This window comes from Bos mutus, chromosome 6 (assembly GCF_027580195.1).
Source record: "Bos mutus isolate GX-2022 chromosome 6, NWIPB_WYAK_1.1, whole genome shotgun sequence".
Taxonomy (NCBI): Eukaryota; Metazoa; Chordata; class Mammalia; order Artiodactyla; family Bovidae; genus Bos; species Bos mutus.
The window spans coordinates 11,539,584-11,563,660 of NC_091622.1; the positions used below are offsets into that span (position 1 = coordinate 11,539,584).

The window sequence follows — 24,077 nt, forward strand, 5'->3', positions numbered from 1 at the left end:
AAGAAATGGAAATTTTTATTCAAGTCAACCTGAGGATTATAACCTGAGAGACAGTTCTCAGAAAGCTCTGAGAACTGTTTTGGTGAGGCAAGTGGGGAAGCTAGTATGCTGTGATTTTGGCAAAGGAGGCGTGTGCATTCAAGCACACATCTCAGCAGACGGTTGCTGTTACTAGTTTTGGTGCTTTTGTAATTATGGAAAGAGCAAGAAACTGGGTTCATAAAATTTTCTCCCGAAAATTTCAAAGTATCTGAGGGCCAGTTCTGCAAGTTTTCCCAGGGCACAAAGGGCCTCATATTGACCCTCACCCTCAGTTCCTTTCAGGGTGTATCTATCATACACTAGTGCCTGTAGTAGCTAATGGCTTGATTTTTGTAGAGCTAGATGATGGGCAACAGTCTTCATTTTATAATCCTTTCCCTTTTCAGTCTTAATTTCAAAAAAGGTTTGGGAGGCATTTTGTGACTGATTGATCTTATAGACTATATGTTTAGTTAATCGTTTCAAATCATCATTACTTTTAAAAAAATTTTTAATTGGTGGAAAATTGCCTTACAATGTTATTTCCTGCCATACAACAATGCCAATCAGTCAGATTATACATATATCCCCTCCTTCTTGAGCCTCCCCTCCCCCGATCCCACCCTTCTAGGTCAGCACAGAGGGCCAGGCTGGGCTCCCTGGGTTACAGAGCCACTTATCACTAACTAGCTATTTTACACATTGGAGTGCACATATGTCAATGTTACTTTCTCAGTTCATCCCACCCTCACCTTACCCCACTGTGGCTAGAAGTCCATTCTCTACTAGGCTCATTAATGCCATTTTTCTAGATTCCATATGCGTTAATATACAATACTTGTTTTTCTTTCTTTGTCATCATTAATTTTATCTGAGGCTCCATCACACATTTAGTAATGCAAGAAACAATAATCTTGTAAAACAGGCAGAATACAAGTAAGGCAGCTAATAACACTGATAAGATCATAAGTGTTTAATCTACGAACTTCCATCAGGTACAGCGCAGTATCTGCCTAGGTCTTCTGCCCAGTCTTTTCTGCACCAATCGCTATCTCTAAGGGAAGAGCTATATTGGCACTGTACATAAAGTTCACAAAAGATGTATGCACCTACAAAGTGAGTGTTGGGTCATCACAACCCCTTACAGGATTTAAGGAATGTTATCATCTCAGGAGTTATATGGCTGGTGCCAGAAAGAGAAAAATTGATCCTTACGGTTGAGCATGTATTTTTGCCATTGGGAAGGTCTAGTTAATACATAATGCAGATGCATAATCACACTGGAGGGGAGGGAGGAAGCCCAAATGGCAAAGAAAAATTTTATGTTCAAGTTCTTATCTTGCCTTAAAATTTGAATTTTTATTATATCTTCTTATACCTCATTTAATCAGTGTGAGAAAGAACAAGCAGCTTTTACTTGAGAGGGCCACATTAAAGCTAACAGCTATTAAGGCACAGGCAGTTTTCACCAACACAAGAATCTAAGAGAATGTTCCCAGAAGAACTGAAACATATAGAGTAGTATTCTGATCAAGAACAAGGCCTCTAAAGGGAAATAGGTTGGGAGTGAGAGGATCAAATTAAGTGCTGGACAGAATGGTACAAAGGTGAGAGTTTTTGTGAAGATGAGTATTCTTGTAATCAAATTTTTAGTTATGATAGAGCTAAACAGGGATATGACATATGACAGCATTGATTCAACTCTTGGAGGAAGAAGGGCAACCAGAACTATTAATCTGGTACAAAAGCACTACCCTTGATGATATGGAAGCTTATTAGATAGGTATCCCACAAGACTTGGACTAATAAGACCATGCATAGTCAATGGCCCCCAAGTCTAGAGACAGTGTGATGCCAGCACAGGGTGGTAGCAGCTTCCCAGGACCTTGAACCATATAGTGTTGCATCAGCTTCCAACTTTTCTCAGGTCCCACTTCCTTCAGTGAAACTGTTCTCCCACCCCTCCAGACCACAGTGTCTGAACTCGTATGGCACTTACTATTAATACCTATACCATTTATCAGATTATTTAACTATATACCAACTAAGTCTAAGAACTGTTTCATACCCATGTAATTTATTGTTTCATGGTATTTAGTAAGTATTTAGTAAGCATTTAGTAAGCTCCTAGAATGCAGATACTACATTTTACCCTTAGGGTGCACCTCTCTCAAATTGCAACCTCAAGTGTATACACAGCAATTCTAGTTTTCTGCAACTCCACTCAGTCTTTGCCCAGTTCTCTTAGAAGAGAAAATTTAATCTTATTGACTCCAGATATGAGTTTATAGGTTTGCTAAAAACATACAAATGGCATCTATAATGTATGTTCACCTGTCTTGGAATACTGGGTGAAAAGATTATGCTTTAAAACTTGAAAGCATAATTTAAAACAAATTAAGCATTACCTCATACAGCTAATAAAGGAGCGCTTCTTGGAAGGATATTCAGGCCAATCATTCATTCACCAGATATTCAATATAAGCTGCTGCTAAGTCGCTTCAGTCGTGTCCGACTCTGTGCGACCCCATAGACAGCAGCCCACCAGGCTTCCCCGTCCCTGGAATTCTCCAGGGAAGAACACTGGAGTGGGTTGCCATTTCCTTCTCCAATGCAGGAAAGGGAAAAGTGAAAGTGAAGTCGCTCAGTCGTGTCCGACTCTTAGCGACCCATGGACTGCAGCCTACCAGGCTCCTCTGTCCGTGGGATTTTCCAGGCAAGAGTACTGGAGTGGGGTGCCATTGCCTTCTCCATCAACATAAGCTATTGATTTCAAAACCTATAATGGATATAAGTAGGAGAAAAAACTTGATGAGACACAATTTCTTGGGTCAGAAAGGTTTCAATGTATTATTTACTATAAATAGACATTTTTGTGTACATATTTATAACAATGATGGATCTATAAAATGATATTCATATACACTATCTAGAAAGGAAGGAACGAGAGAGTAAAGAGGACATGGAGGGAAGAAGTAATTGAAAGCAAGCCCTCAGTTTTTGAGGACGGTGTGGAAGAGAAACCACACCTTTCCTTATGACCACCACAGCACTGTCATTGGCCAGTGGACAGACTCAGGAGAAACATATGGAAAATAATGTATCTGGTATTCTTATGTTCTAAAGGCAGGTACTTGCAGTACCAGTGGCAGTAATCAGTTTTCACATGGAATGTGGGTACAAGTCACAGTATGGGAGGCAGCTACAATCAATGGGTTATTGAAACTTATTCTCAATAAAACATTACCTTCACACTACAAATGAACCAGTGTTTGAGAAAAGAATCTGCTAGCTAAAACATGTATAAAAGTGGTAGGCCTCAGGTATGATTCTTTAAAAAAATACAAACTAAAAATTCAGGCTTTGTCTAAATTATGATAGTCACATTTAAAATTATTATTGCTGATTTATTCATACAACAAAAACTACTAGAATTCTACTATGCATTAAGCACCCAGGAAATCTTAAAATATTTGTTGATACTGATTACATTTCCAAGTAAGTTATTCCAATGCAAAAACAAAACTATTTAAACGTTCCACCTGCTCTTTAATATTCCAAAATTATTCTCTTACCGAAGTACATAAACAATACTATCTTACTTCAAAATAACAAATGTGCAGTTTTAGAGAAAAATAAATGTAAGGACTTGTCAAAACTTATTTTAAAATACACGGCAAAGAAAACACAAAATTATCACAGTTTTAGTAGTACTAGGATAGTCTGTGAAAGACGTCTGTTCCTTGGTTTATATGATGTCATTTTGAGATTAAACATGTGTTTTAACAAACATAGAAAAACTAACTGACCATGGAATAAAAACTTGAAGAGCCATGAATAAACTAACAGTAACCAAAACAAGCCGGTTACAAAGTATGCCTTATTCAATTAAATTTCAGAAAAACTAGTATACACATACTGCAAATTTAAGATGCCCCAAGGAATTAGTAACTTGTATAACTAAACCATACGTAGTTGATTTTTGTTAGGAACTCTAGCATTACCACAATTTGTAGTCAATATGCCTTTGAATGAATCTTCTCAATTTTGCTTTCTGTCTCAGGTAAATGAACCAAGATATTAGTCAAGTAACTATCTTAAAAATAATTTACAAATGGTAATCAGATTTGGTCTTTAAAGGAAAACATCAACACAGAAAACATGTGGATTGGTATCTATTAACCTGAGATATGTGTAATCTCATAGAAAGAACTATTTTAATTAATTTTCTAAGGTTTAATTATCACTTAATCTGTATATAGGGCTTCCCTGGTTACTCAGACAGTACAGAATCTGCCTGCAATGCAGGAGACCTGGGTTCAGTCCCTGGGTTGGGAAGATCCCGTGGAAAAGGGAATGGCTACCCACTCCAGTATTCCTGCCTAGAAAACTGCATTAACTGTGTATATGTCCTAAGCTAAAATGAATTTGATAGAAAATAATAGACAGATGGGTGGGTTGAAAAACATACAGTAAAGGTTATCTCTAATATATAACTGATAATACATATATATATGCATAAATAATATACACACATACAGAAATCTTAACCAAGAGAAACTGTAATAACATTTTTAATGCATCATAATACTTTTTACAAAATAATTTGAATTAATTTATTTTTGGCTGTGCTGGGACTTTGTTGCTGTGCGGGAGCTAGTCTCGAGTTGAGGCGCATATGGGCTCCTCACTGTGGTGGCTTCTCGTGTTGCAGAGCATGGGCTCTAGAGCACACAGGCTTCAGCAGTTTCAACACGTGGCCTCAGAACTGTGGCTCCCACGCTCCAGAGCACAGGCTCAATAGTTGTGGTGCACAGGCCTAGTTTCTCCACGCAAAGTGATCTTTCTAGATCAGGGAAGGAACCCGTGTCTCCTGCACTGGCAAGTGGATTCTTTATCACTAAGCCACTGGGAAGCCCAAAGCATCATAATACTTTGGCACATTTATTTAGTGGTTCCCCCAAGTTTGAACTTAGACTAAATTTGCATTTTGATTTGGGGTTCAGACTTCTTCCTGTTTGCTAAGAATAAACATATCCATATTCACCAGAATAAAGAAATGTATATTAAACGTGAGAAAGAAAACTGGCCATACTTAAAGAGAGAGGAAAGAGCTATAGGTCTTCCAAGTTGAACCAGTATGAAGGATGCCTTGCAAACGTTCTATGGAATGGATTTTCATTTCCATTACTTCCATGCTCAAATTTAAAAGAAAGAAAATTTGAAAGCGAGGAAAAAATCTCAGCCACTATTGTGAATTTAAATTTTCATAGGAAGAATGAGTAAAACTTCAAGAAAATATGCAGATTTTATCTGATAATTAGGTAAATTCCATCTAGAACTAAGTGACACACCAAAGATAAACTGTGATAGACCCTGTCAGGTACTGTCAGAGATGGGTTCTCTCTCTGTTTTTGCAATACTAAGACAAAATTAACTGCCTAAACTACAGCTGGTCTGCTGGGATATGAAGGGCAAAGGCAGAGGAGTGCTCACTCCCTTCACAGCCTCACCTGTACTCTACACTGATTTAGCAACTGTCCCAAGAAATAGTACTAATTGTAAACGCTTTTTACAATTAAACACTCTAAGTTTCCACTCCCTGTTATTATATTAGTTTTCTAGGTCTGCAATAACAAAATACTGCAGAATGAGTGGCTTAAACAACAGAAATGCATTTTTTCACAGTACAGCAAGCTAGAAGTTCAAAACTGAGGTGTCAGCACGTTTAATTTCTTCTGAGGCCTCTCTCCAGGCTGGCAGGTGGCCCCCTTCTCTCTCTGTTCTCACGTGGTCTCTCTTCTGTTCTGGAGCATGCTTGCTGTCTTTCCATTATGTCCACATTTATTCTTGTTATAAGGACATTAGTCAAACTGGATTGGGACCCACCCTGCTGACCTTATTTTAATTTAACGACCTTTTAAAAGACCCTATTTCCGAATAGATTCACATTCTAAGATACTACAGTTCAATCATGCTATGCTATGCTATGCTATGCTAAGTCACTTCAGTCGTGTCCAATTCTGTGTGACTCCATAGACGGTAGCCCACCAGGCTCCCCTGTCCCTGGGATTCTCCAGGCAAGAACACTGGAGTGGGTTGCCATTTCCTTCTCCAATGCATGAAAGTGAAAAGTGAAAGTGAAGTTGCCTAGTCGTGTCCGACTCTTAGCGACCCCATGGACTGCAGCCTACCAGGCTCCTCCGTCCATGGGATTTTCCAAGCAAGAGTACTGGAGTGGGGTGCCATTGCCTTCTCACAGTTCAATCATAACAGTTGTTATTAGTGTTATTATCACAATTATTATACTAGTCTGTTCTAAAACATCACTTTACTTAATCTTCATAGCTATACTAAAAGGTAAGTATTTCATCTCCATTTAACAAAAGGTTTCAAGACCTTGATTACGATGTCCTTAACAAAAAGTTTAGAACAAAAAGTTCTCTAAAATTAAGTTTCTTCTGGAAAGTAAGTGCCATGAAAAGTTCTAATGTGACCTGTTTTCCTATCATTGTTTCTCCAGCCTAATACTAGAAAATTCCAACTTGCAGCTAGAGATAATGCTCTTTAGCCAGGCAGAGCACCCACACACAAATAAACAGAAATTGTTGGCCTAACAAAATTCTTTAACTCTTAGTTCCAAATTCTTTCCCCTCTGCTCAGAAGAATTCTAAGTTTTGATCCTGGATAGTTGGTGAGCGCTTGTCTTTTCATCACAGGACCTCCTACAGCAGCATCTGGGCTTTCATGTTTGGGAAAGAAAAACGTTGGCTTCTTTTGTCACATTATGTTTTTACAAACTCAAAATCTGCTACATGATGTCACTGTTTTCTTGCTCCCAAACAGCATATTGTAGAATAATATTTTTAATTATTCCCTCACAATTACATACAGAGATAATACATCTGGTATATTTTTTGTATTTTTCCAAAAGAGTGTCACTATGTATGTGAGACCAAAACACTCATACTTGTTTAAAAGTGGAGTGTGGTTTCTATGGTAACAACTTTGGGGAAGGAGAGCAGCAGCTACAGATTTTTTTTAACAGTGCTTTTTCTTTAAAACATGAACCAGATATTCAAATACATCATAAGCTATCCAATTAGGTTCAGTAAATACACTCTGGGACCCTAATCTATGGCCTCTGTATTTGGCAGTGCTTTTATTTTACTTAGAGTAAGCTTTTGTCAGGGGTTCCAGCTTTTTCTCAAATCCATAGGGATCTCTCTTCAGGACTCTGTATCCCATTATCCTATCACACCACACAGATGTCTTTTTCCTTGTTTCTCTTTGCACTCTATTTCATTCCCCTCTCTTTTCTCTAGCGAATAAATACTTTCTTGCACATGCTCAGGCAAAAATCTAATGAGTTGTTTTGCTCCTATATAGAAGCATTTATATGTAACCAAAACTTGTTAAAGGAAACATATCGAAAGTTATGACTAAGATGGTATATTTCATCCTCTAACATTCGTTTATGTTTCTTTCCGAGGAATATAGACATATTGTAAGAATCTGTGATGATTTAAGTTGGCTAGAGACGTTGGCTTCTTTTGTCACATTATGTTTTCACAAACTCAAAATCTGCTAAATGATGTCATTGTTTTCTTGCTCCCAAACGGCATATTGTAGAATAATATTTTTAATTATTCCCTCACAATTACATACAGAGATAATATATCTGGTATATTTTTTGTATTTTTCCAAATGAGTGATGTTTTAGCAGGTAATATCATTTTTCTATTAAATTAAAAAACGGAGAAAAACAAAGTTTCAAAATGAAAGTCAGTTCCACAATTTAATAATAATTTAGGAAATTTATGCCCATGTTACTCATTCCATTCTTCCACCATATTATCAACTGTATCTTTGGCCACCTGATGTGAAGAGATGACTCATTAGAAAAGATCCTGATGCTGGGAAAGATTGAGGGCAAAAGAAGGTGGCAACAGAGGATGAGATGGTTGGATGGCATCACTGACTCAATGAACACGAGTTTAGACTGGCATTCTGCAGTCCATAGGGTTGCAAAGAGTCAGACATGACTTAGCAACTGAAAAACAACAATCTTTTGATTTGACTATATGAAGACAGCAGTGTTGTAGCCTTAGGCAGCTTTCTGAATCTGCCCTACAACATGAAATTAGTGGTCCTGGTGGCCTTTTCACAATAAACCTCCTGTGAACTGTTTTGTTTTCCCACCTCCACCCAAGTTACAGCTCTAAGGCATTTCAGACTTAGATGTGGCACAATGCCTTTCAACACTACTTGATTTTAAACAGCCAGTTGAAAAGGAAAAGTAGATGAAATTAGATCTCGCATAAATATATACATTGGATTTTACTGTTTAAAAAGACAAATTTCTTCATACTAGAAAATTCTTAGCAAATGAACCAGTTAATTTGTAACAATTTTATTAGCAAGTCTGTGAAATGAATATTCTTTTTTCTACTCATGTATTAGTTCAGCGCTGGCATTAACTCAGTAATATGCAAAGATGTAAACTTTGAGAAGGTTATTTTCAATACAAAGACCTAAATGCTGACCATTATTTTTTTTTTCTGTTGGTTACAATATAGGAAGTCACAGTAAATCCTTAAGTATTGCACAATAAATCTATTAGTAACACATTTTCATGATTTCTGCCAGAAACTATACTCACAATGTTAAAAAAAAAAAAAAAGGAGGTGGCTACATTTTAAGGAATAATTAATCTATAAACTCCCACTAAGTAGAAGTCACTAGATGAATCTTGAGGCTAAAATGAGGCCTAAAAAGGAAAACTATGCCTTAAGAAGTTTACAAAGTACTTTAGGAAAGAAGCCACATAAATGTAAATATATCAACCCCGTCCCCAAACTAATCACTAAATTCTATTATTCTGAGAAATAAGATATTTAATGGATCAACATTCTCTTGACTCTTTGTAATGAATCTTAAGAGATGCTTTTTCTAAGAAGTTATCCTATATATGTAAAATAATCCTTACTCCTAAGCCAATTGTTTTTCCATAAATCTTTAAAAACACCACATCTTGGGCTTGGCAGATTTTTAAGACTCTTTAAAAGTTTTATGGGCTCAAAACTATGAAAAGAAAATTATAAATTGAAATTATTATTAACTGATAATACCATATGTACAAAATTGTATGTTATATCAACTATTCAATTGCATTGAGACCCAACTTATTTAATTATGTATAAATATTTAGTGTGGAAGGTGGTAGCATCTTAGTGTTTGTTATAAGAGAAAGTCAGATCTCTAAAATTTCCTAGATTCTATGAAGACTTTTAAATGGTCATGCCTTAGCCAAAGTATTCAAATGACACTGTTAAACATTTTGAGTGAACAATATTCAAGCAAGAAATTAATCTCTAGTTCTGTCTGGGATTTACATAATTAAATGGTAGGATTAAAACCATGTGAATAATTTCATGAAACTCAAAGGAATAAAATGACTTTACCAAAATTAAATATGAAAAAAGAATACAAAAACTGGCTTTTTTAAATCTAAAATTACCCTATGATCTGGAGTAGGTAGCAAAATTTCATTAAGTACAACATCCAAATAAATGTAGCAATAATATACTAATTGTTCTATATTCAATCATTGTGTACACTTCCAACTTATTAGTAATTCTGTTGACTGACCACTTTCCCCCCTGAAAGGATGCTGTTTCTTTTATCCAAGTCTCAGTTTATATTTTTCTCACAAGCAAAGTCTTTGCCTTTCTCAGACCCAAGTGATAAGTGACAGTTGCCTAGTCATGTCCGATGTGACCTCATATGGACTCTAGCCTGGCCAGGTTTCTCTGTCTGTGGAATTCTCCAGGCAAGAATACTGGAGCGGATTGCCATTTCCTTCTCCAGAGGATCTTTCCGACCCAGGGATCAAACACAGGTCTCCTGCATCACAGGCAGATTCTTTACCATCTGAGCTAACAGGCCTTTGCATTGAGAGAAAAATCTTCTATGCTAATTAATAAACAAGATGGTGATGTTATCATAATTAATAATTAATGCATAATCTGGTGTCATGTCATGGTCATGAAAGACATCTATTTCTTCACATTCTGTTCAAATGTGAGAATGTCAACTGCCTTGGTCTTTTGATCAGTTTGTTAATATCTACAAAATGGAAAGCAATTGGAGAAAATTATACTGTCACCTCAGACACGATGGTCCAGCCCTGCCTGTGCTCACCTATGATCCATAAATACGTGCTCTTCATTCCTTGTTCCCATACCCTAAATCTAGGGAGGCTGTCCTAGCAGTATCTTAGCTCTGAACCATATGCCACATTCTCACACATGGAAGGTTCTGATCTCTGCTGTTCAGGCTTTTTGTGTTGGTTCTTGATCTAGGGTTCAGGGACTTTCTCCATGAGTTCTGGGTTGGCTCCCTCTCCAGGCCAGTCCTCAACACTATTTGACCACTTGGTTCTTACTTTCTCAGTAGTTCTGACCTTCATTATTCATGCCTCCCCTTCAGCAGCTCCATCATCACTCGGAATTGTTCATCTAATTCCTTGTGCACCATTTTCCTAATTTGTTGTATTATTTCTTAACCCTCAGCTTCCAAACTCTTCTAGTTCTACTTAATAAATCTTGTTCTCCTTGTTTAAGTTCTTCGCCTTGGATTATAACATTTATTATCAATTTTAAAAATAGTGGTTATCCTCTAAGAGACAATTTTGGGGCAGGTGTTTTGTATGTGGTCTACTCTCACATTGCAGCACTCAACAGCAGTGGTCCTCAGCCTTTTTGGCACCAGGGATCAGTTTCATGGAAGACAATTTCTCCATGGATCAGGGGTGGCTTGGAGATGATTCAAGTGCATTACACTTATTGTGTACTTTATTTATATTATTACTACACTGTGATATATAATGAAATAATTACACAGCTCACTAATACAGAATCAGAGGGAGTCCTGAGCTTGTTTTCCTGCAACTAGATGGTTGAGCTCAGGTGGTAATGTGAGCAATGGAGAACAGCTACAAATACAGATGAAGCTTCACTGGCTCATCCATCCCTCACCTCCTGCTCTGCAGCCTGGTTCCTAACAGACCATGGCCTGGTATTGGGATTTGCAGACACCTGCTCTACAGGAAAAGTATCATTTCTCTATATTTAGTGAAAGAAAAGTGAGGCTTGACAATCTCAGACCCTGGTTCTCTGACTCCATGTCTACTCTCTGACCATTAGGAGGATAGCTCACATACTAGAAAGGCTCTTAAAATAGAATTCTCAGGATGTATCATAGAACTTCTGATTCTGGCATTGCTGGGCCACACCAAGAGATTCCAACAATGAGCCAGGCTTGGGAGTCAATTCACTGCACCCGTTGCCACCAGCCTACTGTAACCTCTATTTGTGGGGTGCTCCACCCTTGAAATGAAACTTTAATCATTTTTAAAATCGACAGTGTCCTACAGATTCACAAGGCATCATTTTGCTCGGAGGAGTTCCACGTATCAGTCTGCTTATATGACGAATATTATACACATTCTGGATTGTATGCTATTCTCATTCTCTCTTCTCCTCTTTTTACCCAGACCTCAAATCTGAATAGTAGCTGGTTAATACCAGTAGTCTTGGAATGAGAATTTTTCTCTATAGGCTTGGAAGACCTACATAAGGACAAGAATCATTACCACAAAGTCATAACCATATGGACATCAAGTTTCCATTAATGTGTTGGGAAAACATATTAATAATAATAAGATGCAAGCATGTTCTTCTACAGTCACTAGCACAAAAATATAAGTAATTATATTGCATAAATAGATCAAACTTTAGTTATTCTAAAATGAATCTTTCTACTAAAATAAACCATAAATATTTTCCCTAACTTTAAAATAAACTTTTTGTGTCACTATATTCCAACTGAAAACAAGAAGCAAACAAAATCATTAATTCTTTCCACTAAAACCTTCTAGGTGCTTAGCAGTTTGAAGTCAAGGGTCAATTTGTTTTAATGAAGATTGATACATAGGATAGCTGCAATTATTTTTGCTTCTGGTACTCTACATCAAATGTATTTTTAAAACTTTGAGAAGTTTTAGAGGAATAGTGAGTAAATCTTCAAATGATGAATTTTTTAAAAGGAGAACAAAACAACCAGATAGCTATTTTACCAAACATGGTAGGGGCCATAATTTTTTCCTCACTCATACAAGGGATAGAAATGAGGTACGAAGACAAGCCAGAAATCCTCTGAATCAATTAAGGATTTACTGGAAGATACAAGGAGAAGACCCAGGATGTGTGACCAGAGACTGCACTGGACACAGAAGTGCCTCACGATGCTGAATTAATGTGCTTGCCATGCTTCCCCTTCTTAGTCAGTGCTATCAATTATGTTTTCCCTACAAGTCAGTAAAATAATTTAAAAACTGATGCTTTAAAGTCCAAAGTAAAGGAGATCCAAAGAAGGAATCTTGCTTCTGTCTGGTTATCTGTTAGAGCTGAAAAGTAAATGGATCTGGGCCTTGGTTGATCAAGTCATCACAAAAAAGGCCTGAGCTGCATGTAGTTGATACTGGAGTAGGTCCAAAGAAGGAAGAGAGGTCTGCTTCTGAGATGGCAGCCCAAGAAGGCACTAGTTCAGGAAAGAACTTTAAAAGCCAGGAAATGAATCAGAATGGTTGCAAATGGTGGCAGTCCATAACACATCACCAAATCAGGAGGACCAGGCAGATGGGAAACCAGAAGAATACACCCCACTTTGGAAAATGCCCATTATAAATTTGATTTAGGCCAGATAAGCTGCTGGGGCAGGTTAATTTCCATAAGTAAGACATACTTTACTCTATTTTGTTGTGTTCCTTTAACAGAGAAACTGTGTTTTTCTAAATTCTGATCTCCTGTCTGGTATTGTGCCCCTTGTAAACTTCAAAATACTGGCTAAGAGGGAGATCTCAAGATGTAACATAAACGGTATCTTTTCTCAAGGATGGAAATTCAGCATATGAGCCAATATTGAATTTCTGACAATTATTCATTCACATATTCAACTAATGCATTTTTAATTGAGACAAAGCAGGAAGGTGCTAAGTGCTAAAACTTTGAGCATTTTAGCAAATGGCTACGGCCCTGACATTTAGTAATATGAATTTAAAAGGAATAAGACATTTTCTAGTTCTCCATTGATCATACTATCCAGAGCAAACTATCAGATAAAAAATCTCAGAAATAAAAGAAAGACCAGTTACCTGTTTATTCCCTAGAGAGTCAAGCAAAATGAGAATGCTTCTAATTTGTTTTGCCTTGATAAAATCCATGGACTTTGTTGTTCAGTCACTAAGTTGTGTATGACTCTTTGTGACCCCATGGACTGCAGCACACTAGGCTTCCCTGTCCTTCACTATCTTCCTGAGTTTGCTCAAATTCATGGCCACTGAGTCAGTGACACCATCCAACCATCTCATCCTCTGTCATCCCTTTCTCCTCCTGCCCTCAATCTTTCCCAGCATCAGGGTCCAATGAGTTGGCTCTTCCTATCAGGTGGCCAGTTGGGCCTTATACCTTGTCAAAAGATTTTCCTCTTTTGACAATCTAGAGGTAGATTGTCCTCTACCAAGTTGTAACAGCTTGGTAGATGGTTTTATAAATCCTCCGTTTATAATTTGAAATTGGAATAAGGCATTTCAGAATTCTCATCAATTTATTTTATAGATCATAAAATTAGTATCTAGTGACTTGCTTAAGTTTTATCTGCAAATCAGTAGTTAGAATAATCAAATCCTCAACTTAAACAATAGTATCTCCTTACACCATAAATTTTCTTCGTTAAAGAAGGTACATTTATTACTTTATCTGTTGTGGTTTCTCTCCTGCAGGGTACAGGCTTTAACAGTTTCACTGGTGTTGGGGGAGTGGGGACAGAGGATGCCCAACTCTGCTTCATAGAGCCTTCAGAAAGGGCATTTGTATATAGAAAACATTCCATTGAGATATACATGAAAGACAAATTAAATCAAGTCATGACATTGAGAAGTTTATTATGTTTCTTTTTGCTTAACATTTATAGTCACTGATAAAATGATATTTCTAAAATATACCTTTGAAAGCCAAAAATGTGTTTACTTCTCCTATAGCAAAAAGATGGGGAAACCTGGAAAGTTGCTTTCTGTGTGTGTTTGCGGTGTGTTTAATTTCTAACTCCTTTAGTTTTCCTTTATAGTTTAATTTTGCTGTTTAATACTGAGTTATATAAAGTTGTCAGAATAGGCATATATCTTCACAAACAACTATCCTTATTTTATGGATTAAGACACTGAAGCTCCCCAAACACAAATAACTTGCCTTGAACATTATTACCTTAAATTCAACAAAGCCACTGATATTCATTGTTCAAATATCATAAGTAAACTACTTATTGAAGGGTTTTTATGTAATGTAAAATAAACAACAAAGGAAAATTCTGTCTCCAATTAATGATTTTTTTTAAGTTAAAATACAATTCCTGATTTAATATATTCTGTTCCCTTGAGGTTAAAAACAATGTGCCTATGTGTTCAGGGTCAAACCCAAACCTCCATTAGAAATTAACAAATTTTCATATAAATCATAAAGAAAACTTGAAAACTTTTCACCTACCATATACAAATAGCAAAGATTTTTGTATGAAGTAAAAAAGATACAGATATCTTTCTCTTCTTTTCTCTCCAGTCATTAATTTTTCCTTTTTCCAAATATAAGTACTTTTTAAATTATATTTATTACTTTTACTTTTTTTGTATAGAATCCAAAAAATATTGAATCAGTACCTGCAAATGCTGGCGCAACAGCAATTTCTTATTAGAGTGATCAACCTTAACAACAATTACACAATCAGATATGGTCTAGGCAAGTCTTTCGTTTGTCAGTTTTAAAATAACACAGTCCTACTCAGGAAGTTAGCAAGAATGCATATTTCCATCCAGGTGGGAGATGTACAGCATGATCACTTCCTGAGAGAGGGCTTAAAGCCCATCCTTTCCAGGTGTTTGGTATATTTTTGGCAGTCTTTTCTATTTGCTTCTTCCACAGGGGACAGCAGAATTCCAAGCTCTTTAGTTACAACATTCAAGATAGATCTTCTCATTGTTTGGGGGGAAAATATTGTGATTTTTAAAAAACTACTTCCAAAAGTTAGAATGTTTATTCAGAGCCCAGTATGAATCACAGGGAAGCTTTCTGTGGACAAAGTCTAATTCTAACAATCTAACGAGGTTAGTAGGTCACTGAAACTATTTTTCCCTTCCTTTAAGCTAATATTTCCAGGAGGTGAGAGGGCTGGGGAATACTCTAAGCAAATATCAATAAGGCTTCCCTGGTGGTTCAGACGGTAAAAAATATGCCTGCAATGTGGGAGACCTGGGTTCAATCCAAGATCGGGAAGATCCCCTGGAAAAGGAACCGGCAACCCACTCGAGTACACTTGCCTAGAGAATCCAATGGACAGTGGAGCCTGGTGGGCGGCAGTCCATGGGAGTGGACTGCGGGAGTGGACGTCCCACAAAGAGTGGAACGCGGCTGAGCAACTGACACACCTGTACACACACACACACACACACACAAATATCAACGTGATCAGTTTTTCTAAAGTTTTTGAGAACTAACTAGAAAAAAGTGAAAAGTCTGTGATACTACATTTTACAGCTTAAAAGGAAGTCATGGCTTTGCCCATCTCGCTCAGGTATGCCAGCAATGGTAGTGTGACTAGTGCTTTTTCTCCAGTCCTGTGTCCTTTAACTTACTTTCTACACTGTGCCCACTTATAATAACATACATATTTAGTCCCTGCTTTTAATATTTTTACTTTTTTGGGTGGGGAGTATGAAGTAAAAAGGATAGCTTTATTGCTTTGCCAGGCAAAGGGAAACACTGGGCTTCTATGTCTATAGTCCCTGCTTTTATTTTATCATGATAATGGTAAAATAATTCATCTTCCCTATTGTTCCATGTTCCTCTGTACTTTTTAGCACTGAGACTTGTGTCCAATAAGGTTTTCTATTTACAAACTCCATTATGAACAACAGACCTTGTTTTTTCATTTCAGTGATTATTCACCTTCCACTTTAAGAAGTCACTATGAATTAAAATTCCCATGCTTCTCTCACTTTCAATTAAAAGACAGTACTATTTATTTAACAAGGGAGGAAAAGGCAGGTAAACGTGGTAGAAATCACACTGGACCTGACTTAAGCGACCAGGATCCTGAGTTGGTACAATAATTCCTGAGTCCAGGATCCAACTCATTCATTCAGATACTATTCATAAAAGTGTTTCTAGATCTCAGATTCTGTGCCCAATACTGAAATAATATAGTGCACAAAACATTCATTTTCTCAGTCCTAACACAATGTGGTGAGGAAGATAAGAAGTAACCAAATAATCACACAAATTAAAAATATTATTACAAATGTAGGCAAAGTTTGAATACATCTGAAAGGTTAATATGTGCATCAGATATCCTAGAGGAAGTGATATCTGACCCAAGATATGAATAGGTTGGACACACAGAGCAGAGAACACTGGTCTGGGCAGAGTAAAGTCTTTAAAGAAAGGCCCTGAAGCTATGGTTTTTCCAGTGGTCAGGTATGGATGTGAGAGTTGGACTATAAAGAAAGCTGAGCACCAATTGATGCTTTTGAACTGTGGTGTTGGAGAAGACTCTTGAGAGTCTCTTGGACTGCAAGGAGATCCAACCAGTCCATCCTAAAGGAAATCAGTCCTGAAATATTCACTGGAAGGACTGATGCTGAAGCTGAAACTCTGATACTTTGGCCACCTGATGAGAAGAACTGACTCATTGGAAAAGACCCTGATGATGGGAAAGATTAAGAGTGGGAGGAGAAGGGGATGACAGAGGATGAGATGGTTGGATGGCATCACTGATTCAATCGACATGAGTTTGAGTAAACTCCAGGAGTTGGTGATGGACAGGGAAGCCTGGCGTACTGCACTCCATGGGGTCGCAAAGAGTAAGACATGACTGAGCGACTGAACTGAAGCAGCAGAGTAGTTTAAAACGGAACTTTAGGTCCTTAGGTAAGGAGAAGACAGTACCAGATATGATAGAAAGAGGCCAGATCCTGCAGAATCTAGGAGGACTCGTTAGCAAATTTGGTCTCAAAGTTAACAGCAATGTTAAAAAAAAAAAAAAAATAGAATTGATGACATTGGATTTGCATTTTAAAAAACTGCACCAAATCTGTGGAGTATGGATTAGAAAGGTGTAAAAGCACAATGAGGGAAAAGAACTTTACAGGAATCCAGAATGTAGATTATGATCATTTGGACCAGAGAGATGTTTAGTAGGAGAGAGAAAAGTAAATGGATTCGAATACACTTTATTTGAGGAGTGAAATGAACCAAATTTTATGACGAATTGGATATAGCCGATGAGAGCGTCCATAGGGACCTACAGGTTCAGGGCTTGCAAAAGCCATTGACTGAAATGGGCCATGTTTGCAGGGAATGTAAGAAGTCTGGTTTTACATTACTATGTTTGGGGTATCCTTGATCAACAGCTTGGAAACTGAGGTTTATACCGCTCACTTTCCATACCTTTAAAATGAGAGACTGAGTAAATCATTTCTAAGACTCTCTTTCAACTATATACTTTGATTTTATTCTGTCGCTTTTAAATGTTTTTTAATACTGATTTTTATTTGCTTTTAAATTTATTTTTACTTATTTTTTACTTGTATTTATATTTGTTTTTTATATTACTTTTATTTTGTTTTTGTTGTTATTTATGAATTCACTGGACCTTTTCCCATGGACTAGGGTTGGGGAGGTTGGGATGATTCTCGCACATTAAATTTATTGTGCACTTTACTGCTATTATTATTACATCAGCTCCACCTCAGGTCATCAGGCACTAGATCCTAGAGGCTGGGGACCCCTGTTTTAGAGGGAAAGATCTTTGGTGTTCAAATTGTCAACTTATAATTTATTGCTTTTGGCCCTAAACTGAATACAGTATCCAATTCCCTATTCAGTTCCTCTGTCAGTTGTTCTTAAACATTTTTACAGCTCTCTTTTCCATCAGGGGAGGATGGTGCAGTGGGAACAAAGGACTGGTAAGAACAAAATGCCATTAAAAATGTAGAAAGACAGTAAATACACAAAGAAGATCATAAAAGGAAATTCTATGGTCAAGTCTACAAATGTATTAAATAGTGCATACATTTCAGAAAGTGTAAACTGCAATTAGCTCAAGGCAACATTACATATGCAGTGATAACACAGGGTCCTTCCTGACAATGGCAGTAATTCCAACTATCTTTATGGGCTTGTTAAAAGTAGGATTTGGTTACTGGGGGATCTTCCCTGGTGGCTCAGACAGTAAAGCGTCTGCCAATATGCGGGTAACCCGGGCTCAATCCCTGGGTCAGGAAGATCCCCTGGAGACGGAAATGACAACCCACTCCAGTGCTCTTGCCTGGAAAATCCCATGGACGGAGGAGCCTGGCAGGCTACAGTCCATGGGGGTCACAAAGAGCTGGACACAACTGAGTGACTTCACTTTCTTTCTTTCTTGGTTATTGTGGAAGGCAGCCTCTAAGATACCCCAGTGATCCCCATCTCTTGGCATTCACACCTTTGAATGAAAGCTGATCTTTCTGGTTGTACTCCATCCCTAACCCCACACCTAACTAAAAGCCAGGAGTACATCAGAAAACTACTATTTACAGCATATGCAAAACAGACCTTTCACTCTTCACTTGTTCTCTGAAAGATTCAACTGTCAGTAGGAATGCAAACTTCAGTTATAAATCCAAACTTTTGAATTTCCTACACAAGAAAAATTGTATGCTGTAAATATACCTCCATGTTTTTTTCATGAGATTATCATTTACCCCCACATCAACTATGTATCACCACTTGATCTCCGAAAAATCTTAGGAAGATAGAAATAACACATTAACATGGAAATCATACTTTGATGCTTCTGTGATATGCTGATTGTTTCATATAACCCTCACAATAAAAAACTATAAAGGACATTAGCCCATTCATGTAGAAACTAGGCTATTTAAAGAAGCTCAACACATTACTAAAGGTCTTATCTACAGCCAAGATTCAGTACATCTGAATCTGATTCTGCCCTTTTTCCATGACCCTATCCCCATGTCTTAGAGATATGCTTGAAGAAGCAGCCCCCAACCTCCCCAAGAGACGATACTCAGTATCACCAGCTATCATAAATGCTGTTTCCTCACAGGACCAGTAGCAGATTTCCTTGCAGCTTTCAGAGTGTTTCTTGTTGTTTTGGAATTCTTCAAAAAAAATAAATAAATAAATAAAAGAGAGCCTTCAAAGAATGTCTCCAAGGGTACAGAATGGCATTTCTTTGTGCCCTGGTCAATTTCTTCTCTCTCTCTCTCCCTCTCCTTCATATTCACTCTTTCTTTTTCGTCCTTCCCCTTTTCTCCTCTTCCTTTCTGTTTCTCCTATTGCCAGATGTGTATTCCTTTCATATTACTGAAATCTTCACATTCTGTTCTCTTTTATTCTCACTTCCTCCACTAACTCCAGCAATTCTTCCATCTCTAGACCTCTACAGTGTGTGGAGAAACACTCCTTAAGCCCTTTCTCCTTCTCAAGCATGCCGTGTGATCTGTTTATGATGCTGGTGTTCACCTTCAGCAGGAAGGAGGAACTCTCCCAGCAGTCACCCAGATGGACTTTCAGCTTTCATCCTCCTGGTTAACGATGGCATTCCTAATGGAAATCTTGTCTCCTGGGGCACAGCTGTTAACAACTTATTTGGCTAACTGTGCACTAGAAAACCAAATACATCCATTGCCTTCTATTTAAGCTGATTTGAACAGGGCTTCATCTTAATATTCCAGAAGGAGATGAAGGGGTGGGGTTGGTATGGTTATTTTTCAATTTGGGCTCCATATTCCTAAAGAGGAAAGAACCCCTGCTCAGCCTGTTAAGCTGCATTTTAATTCTTCAACTCATCCCTTCTGAAAAAGTTAACACAGTCCTCTCAGGTGAGTGACTCTCAAGCAAGGAAACTGGCCTGTGAGCCAATGTACCATTGCTTTCTGCTGCCATACTATCGATTGTAAAAGCAGACCTAGCTACATAGTCAAAACTTCATTACCCTTTATTCTAGTGTTTGCTGTAACATGTGTATGCATGCTCAGTCACTTAAGTCGTGTCTGACTCTTTGTGACCCCATGGACTGTAGCCCACCAGGCTCCTCTGTCCATGGGATTCTCTAGGCAAGAATACTGGAGTGGGTTGCCATATCCTCCTCCAGAGGATCTTCCCAACCCAGGGATTAAATCCACATCCCCTACATTGCAGGAGGATGCAATGTAGTGGCTCTTTACCACTGAGCCACTAGGAAAACACTTTTATGTTGTAGCATACTTCTTAAATATTTAAGTGAAGAAATAATAAAAGAACAAATTAATAAATATGAGTCATCTCAGTGTACCCATGAAAGATAAAAGCAAATTTTTTCAGCCAGACATTTGATGGACTTTGGGAGTCCTCATAACTTCCCAATCAGTCTCTCACTTCCAAAGGGGCAAGGGGATGGGGCTGGGAGGGGGCGTTGGAGAAGCAGAGTTAACTGAGACATTTTTCAAAGTTAAGAAGCGATATCAAAGATCCTAGAACCTTAATATTCACTGAGATAATTAAACACAATGTAGAAAGGACCCTGATTCCGTGTAACATCAATATCCATGAGCACTCTTCCTTCAGCTGATATTCATTAAGTATTGCTATAGAACAGACATTGTGCTAAGCCCTAAGTCTAGCAAAGCCTGACCTACTCACTACTGCAGTGGGGTTGGGGAGGCAAGCATCAATCAAATGCACCATCGTTATAAGCTAAAATAAGCATTCTGGACAAAAGGCACTTAATGTCCTAGACAGACAAACACAAAAGAAACAGATCTGTTTTTTTTTTTTTTTTTATAATTGCTGAATGTAGAAAATCAATTGGAGGAAACCCAAGTAATTCATCATTGTGCAAAGTAACTGACTTTTTAATATTAGATTAATGAAAATATACACAGAAGAAACCTCATCTTGTGTGCACTTGTCTGGAACTTTGAAAAATAAATTTTATATTCTACACAGGAAAACATATAAGCTGGGCAGCACCCAGGCAAAATTACTCTACACTCAAGGTACTTTTGATGTTTCACTGTGTATTAGTTTCATGCATGGTTTAACTGGAGTGGGGTCTCAGTGGGTGGGAGGCAAGTACCCCTTGTTAAACCTGCTGTAGTCGTGTGCGTTATAAAACTTCAGGATATGGTAACAGTGGAACTACATTCAGCTGCTTGTTATTTCAGAATCAATGCATTAGTTCAACAACATGGATCTTTAATAGGAACCACAACACAAAATATACTTTTTCATAACAGATTCCTCTAGTTACTTCCAGAAAATAACACTGATTTAAGAAATTCAACTAATAGACACGACATCAACATGTTAAAATTAGAACAGTATGGGGAAAAGCTACCTTTTTATTGAAAGTGAGTTCTTTCCATGTTTATATATTTTTTCTTTTTTTAAATTTATTTATTTTAGTTGGAGGCTAATTACAATATTATAGTGGTTTTTGCCATTATATATTTTTATTTTCTCTAAATATTTAATTATCCTTCCATTATTCTGCTATAATCTTTTCCCATTTAATCTCAAATTATTTGAAACACCATTACTTGCTTACCACTCCCTATACAGTCTAACATTTCTAGCATTTAAAGTATTTACTTCCTTCCCTTACATTTTGACTTTTTCTACTTCACAAAATAAGAACTAGAAATTTTCTCACTACAAATGTCATTAAAGTTTATAGCATTGAGGGAAAGAATGCTTAATCAAATCATAATTATTTTCCACCTATCAAATTATAAATTTGAAAAGCTCCTATTAGACTAGTCGTAAGAAAATCCCATGGATGGAGGAGCCTGGAAGGCTGCAGTCCATGGGGTCGCTGAGGGTCAGACACAACTGAGTGACTTCACTTTCACTTTTCACTTTCACGCATTGGAGAAGGAAATGGCAACCTACTCCAGTGTTCTTGCCTGGAGAATCCCAGGGACGGAGGAGCCTGGTGGGCTGCTGTCCATGGGGTCGCACAGAGTCGGACACGACTGAAGCGACTTAGCAGCAGTAGCAGCAGCACACCTATAATTATACATTATTCTATGTTGAATTCAGAGACACATAAGTTCACTGGATAGTTTCACAAAAAAGATATTATATGATTTAATGTATATTTACATGTAAGTTTTTGCTCAAACTATTAACATATTAAAAAGGAAGTGTCGACTCCTTAAATTCATTCACACCCAAAGAAATTTATGACTGCTACAAAACTAGTTTCCATGCAGTATTAAACTAAAAGAGACAGAATACATTCTATTTCCAAAAGTTTTTAAGGTGGATTTTTTTATAAACTAGAATCAGACTGTAGTTCATAAGCAGACCTTATAGCTCAGAATTCTCAATATGCTAAGAGAAATGTCTGCAGAAAATCTATTTTTTTAAATTTATTGTGACAAGTAAACATAAAATAGCCACAAGGGAAAACATGACCTATAAAACCTTATTTTTATTAGCTGAATCTTTGGTATCACAAGGAAATTACATCAATTACTATAATATGTAAAGCAATGAAATGCCTTTCCCATAGTATTATTTTCATATGGAAATCTGAAAAACAACATTCTAAAATATGGAATGCAATTTTAAAAAATATTTAAAAAGACTTATCAGTAAAATGTGTCCATTTTGGATTAAGAATAATATAAAACATTTGCATGTATTTTAGTATCACCAAACAACGTTGTTAGTATTGCTACAGCTGACCCAGCAACTTAAGAATCAAACGCTTCCTAAGAGACTGGAATGGGGGCAGTGGGGGGCTAAGCATTATATTATATTCCATCTAAATATAGCATAGTCATTACCAATTCCACTTATTTTCCACTTTCTGAAAATTAAATTCCTTCTGAATAACTGAATATAAGAACTGACTTCATTAATATTTTTACAGAGGGCTATGCTTTTTTAACTTTTTCTAAATCAAAATCTTCCAGTATTTAATTTATAAAAAAGAAGGAAGGCCTCTACTTTTAAAAATAATAATAGGGAGCATGATGTCATGAAAAAAGGAAAGCTTGAAAGCAGAGACAAGAGAGACCCCTTGCTTTTCATTGCCAATTGTGTCTGGGATCTGCGATGTGACCTTGAGAAGTCAACTAACAACTCAAAGCCTCGCTTTACTTGTCTGTGAAGCAAATACAAAGTTATAGTTACCAGCTGTTTCCAGGGTCCATGAGTCTGGGTGGGATCTTCCCATGTCACATACATGCACGTCAGCTGGGCTTGGCTGAGCCTGTATGGGACCAAAAGGCATGTGCTCCGTCACGACGCCTCCGCCGTGGCCAACACCACACAGGCGGCACCAGGCTGCAGAAGGTCCAGGGAGGCATCGTTCCTCCCACCGACACACCAAGTCTACAACTACATATGGAGCAAGGCCTCTGTCAGAAACCTGAAAACTAGCTGAATAGCTAGCTCCTTCATGGGAGGAAATAAGAAAAGCGGCACAGCCACAGATACGTAGGAGCGGCTGAGACAGTCTCGCGATAAACATGCTCCGTAGGAGACCCACAATCGCGGAGAAACTCAGAAATTATCCATCTTGAAATATCCTAATGGAAAAATATTCATTGAATTTACTTCTTTTCCACAAATACTGCCAGAAATATGTTGAAATTCTGTATGTATAATATTGAAGGAACTTCTTTCACAAAAGGCTTACTATATGACAAAAGTTAAGGTCAGAATAGACTTTCTACTATGTCCATTAGATTCATGACTTTTATTCCCAGCTGCCTGTTGCCCTCTAGTTTTGCATCTCCTTTCTAAGAAGCCATTCAACTCGTTTTTCTCCTCACCTCGGTACCTGGAATCAGTCCTTGTTGGTCTTTCCATTCTCAGTTCAGCATGCTTCTGTTTTAGGAAAAGCATGCTTCAATCCTGACCTTTTGTTGTCAGGCCTTGAATCAT

At 37.4% G+C, this 24,077-nt stretch overlaps 1 pseudogene; it reads right to left on the reverse strand.

Annotated features, from left to right (window-relative positions):
* LOC102281936 (large ribosomal subunit protein eL19-like) overlaps positions 1–23,661 on the reverse strand; it is an 86,579-nt pseudogene extending 62,918 nt beyond the window's left edge.
* Positions 23,662–24,077: the final 416 nt, after the last annotated feature.